This window comes from Tursiops truncatus, chromosome X (genome assembly GCF_011762595.2).
Source record: "Tursiops truncatus isolate mTurTru1 chromosome X, mTurTru1.mat.Y, whole genome shotgun sequence".
NCBI classification, from domain to species: Eukaryota; Metazoa; Chordata; class Mammalia; order Artiodactyla; family Delphinidae; genus Tursiops; species Tursiops truncatus.
The window spans coordinates 46,771,094-46,774,819 of record NC_047055.1 but is presented as its reverse complement, the minus strand read 5'-3'; the positions used below and the strand labels follow the sequence as shown (position 1 = coordinate 46,774,819).

At 40.0% G+C, this 3,726-nt stretch overlaps 1 pseudogene; it reads right to left on the bottom strand.

Moving 5' to 3' along the window:
• Nucleotides 1–338: 338 nt before the first annotated feature.
• LOC101331066 (importin subunit beta-1 pseudogene) lies at nucleotides 339–3,227 on the bottom strand (annotated as a pseudogene).
• Nucleotides 3,228–3,726: the final 499 nt, after the last annotated feature.

The following is a 3,726-nucleotide window of genomic DNA, read 5'->3' as shown; positions in this document are numbered from 1 at the left end:
TGGTAGGCTTTTCAGTGTGGTGTGTTTTCAGCATCTGTGCACACCCCTTACTTCTAGGTTTTTCAAAAGACTGCAGATTTCTAGTGATGGTCTTGGGTTTCATCCCAATGGCTACAGATTGACCTTGATTCTTCAGTTATTCAGTTTCCTCAGTTATTTTGCTGTCCATCGAACAGGGTTTTGTTTTGCTAGTTTTGAATCTCTGTTCCTTAGTTAACACTTTAAGAATCATCAGCCAACTTCTACTAATTTCAGTACCTTCTTCCCAAATGTCATAAATAAGTTCCTTATTGGCTCAGCAGCACCAGTACCTAATACTCTTTGGATGATTCTCAAGTCTAGCATTGTAGACAAAGAAAGATAAACTCTACTCTTGGTTGCATCAGCAGTACATCTGAGTATGCATCACCCTTAGATCCTTGTTCCTTTGATCCTTGACAACAACAGAATAGGCTTCCAAGCAGTCTTCCCTTAGCTCATTCAGATAATCCACAATGTCACACTTTGATTTATTCACCTGAGATTGGTAGGTTTGCAGAAGTGTGCTCAATACTACCTCTAGGTATTTGTTAAACTCTCCACCAATAACAAAGGCAATATCACTAAACACTTACAGAATCTACAGCTTCACAGACCTACAGACATTCGCATTTCCCAAGTTCTCCATCAACAAACAGTAAGATACTGGATTTCAAGGTGTGACATAAGTCTTCCACGTATCTACAGTCTCCAATAAAACCTTGCACTCAGTATAAGTTTTCAGTAAAATACCCATACTCAGGAGAACTTAGAGGCCTCTATATACTTTAGGAATTTAGCAACCAACATTTCCTCTGATGTGCTAACTGCTATCGGATCACCCTCTTGCATCCCCCATATCCAACTCTGCTTTGGAAAATCCTTAACAGGGAGATCCTCATCTCATCTTGATGCTGCAGTTTTTAGAGAACATTTTGAAGAATTATGTGGAGTAAAGACTGAAGGTCATTGAATTGGATCTTATCAGAAGTGCTTTTATATGTGACTGTATCTCTATTGATACACTTTTTGCAGTTAGAGTTGCCAGCATCAATTTTTGAACTGAATAGTACTTGGTACTATTTTTCACAATTTTCATCAAAGATTCATATGAAGCACTTCTCAGGTTATTCTGGTGGCCATCAGGTCTGTCTGTGATCACTAGGAGATTCTGAAATATGAGGATAAGCAGTAAGTAGCTGTTTCTTCCTGATCATCACTTACAAACTTTCATAAACAGCTTCAACTAGATTGGAAAAAAACTCAGCACACATTTGATGCCATTCTGGGTTCAGTACTCAGGCTTTCTCTCAGACATTGTAACAAGGGAACCGAGCAAACATCACTTATGGCAGCTTCATGGAGCAACTTGCAAAATTTGCCCCCAGTCTGTGTACTTATATACCAAACAATTTACACAGGGGTCTTCGATTAATTATATTAAGCTAGGCATTGCCTGTATGACTAGGATTTTGAGCTTATTGGATTTCCTTTCTTCCAAGATACAGGCAAAAGTCATCACAAGGGTGTCAGGGTTCTAAGAAGTAATCAGGGTTCTTGATCTGTTCTTTACAAGAGGGAAGGACAGGTGGGACAATGTCATCTTCACATCAGGTGGCCAGGAGAATCATCATTTTCATCATCTTTTGTTAGTGTCTGTGTGAGAATTGGAACCTCAATTGTAGTGTTTCCTTGGCATAGATCTTGCTGTGTGCTCTGGGACCTTCTTTGTTCTGCTGTCTCTTTAGCTTCAATGGCCAAATCTATTTTGTCATCACAGACGTTGGACCAGAACTTTATTCCTTACAGGGTCATTTCATTAAAGTCACTGTGTTACTTCAACTGTGATCACAAAAAGAGCAGGGCTCATATGTGTCTCCACGTATTGATAGTACAGGGGCATTTTCTTCACCAGATTCTATAATGTAGTCACTAATACCTTATTGTCTTGACAACAGGCTGCTTCATAGACTATCTGGAAATTGTCTTTCAGATTCTTTGTCAAAGCTTGCTTTGATGAACTCCAATACTCCAGGAGTGCCTTGGTAGCCACTAACTTCACATTATTATTAGGATCTTCTTTCCTCTTTCCCAGGATTATGGCAGTCAGAATCTCATTGGATGGAACTTGTAGCTGCTCTGTTTGAATATCTTGGCAGATGTAACAAATTGCATCCCATGTCGACTCTTTCATGTGCTTTGTGCTGTTGGAGTTTGTGACATTGTCTACCAGCTGAAGAAGGAATCCTGATCACTGGTTTACTGGATTTTCTATACAAACAATTTCAGCCATCGTTGTGAAGAAGAGCTAAGCTAGTAGGTTTCTGCAACTAAAGTCTGCAAAATAATTTTTGGCTTCTTGGTCAAACATTAACATCAATGGGAAGTCATTCTGCTGCTGTTGTGCCTTGATGTTTGGATCCTCAGAAGACAAAGAGTTCTTGATCAGTAGACCAGCTGAAACCCTGCCAATCTGGCTGTTTCCTGAATTTTCTGGTGCTCTGGACAGTTCCAGAAGGACCTTTGGCAAGTTTCACCACCGCACACTCCAGGAACTTCTCGATAGTTTCTAGTTCAAGCAGAGGTAGAGACACAGTTATCTCAATGCTTCAATCAGCTCCAAAGTAAAGGTGATGGCAGTTGCTTTTCTTCAGGTGATGCTTGCTTCTCAGGTGACAGCTCTGACTAGAGATAGGGGTTGGGAGTTGCATGGCACTGGAGGGTTTGAAGGGGGTCAGAGTCACCACAAGTTCGTTCATCTGTTCCTTCTTTATAATGCTCCATCATCTTTTCCTTCCCACTCACTCCCTTCCACTTTCCTTCTTTGCTGTTGGCAATGGCAGCTGCTCCTCTGGTGGAGGTGGTGGAGAAAACTTAGAGGCAGTTCAGAGCATGACTAGAGCTTGGTTGGCGAGGAGAGAAAAGAGAAAAGGAGGCAGGGAGTGAACAGAAGCCAAAAGGGAGGGAAAACTTTGCTACACTTTAGATCACAGAAACTGGAAGCTAAATCATAAACACCTAAGGTCATTAAAATGACTTATACTATTTGTAGGAGAGTGTGCATGTATATCAGTAATCAGTTCATTGTCTTGGACAAGTGCTCAAATAGGTAATGATATCTTATACCCCCAATGATTTCCTTAAAAGAAGTTACATTATAAAAGAACTTACAACCCACCATTCACCTGAAGTTTCTTCATCCCAGCCATTGTGAAAGAATTAAACTTTCATTATTGATTAAGCGCTTTGGAATTCAGACTAGTGACAGGAACTTTAAAAAATTGCTGTTTATATGGTACTAAAGGACCATACATTAGACTTTTCAGCCAAAATTGCACAAATGTACAACCCCACCATCAGCAGTGTCATCTGCAATATATGGAAATAAAAGGGCTGACTGATTCTTTGCCAAATCTTAAACTCATCCAGTATAGCCCTGCAAGACAGGAGTGGTAACTCTATGCATCAAAATGTCATGTTAACATGCACTTCAAATAGAGTTCAAGGTTACAAGGGTAGAAGAACTCTAGGAGCAAGAATAAAACAATTTTAGTTTGCTTTCAAACTGTCAAAATTAAGTGGCTAGTCATTCCTGTATATCAGTTTGGTACAGTTATATGGGAATGGAAATAATCCAGTGGGTAGGGATAGATGCAATTATAGCTCAAGGGTTTTATCCTTGAAGGGGCAGATGCTTGATATAGCTAA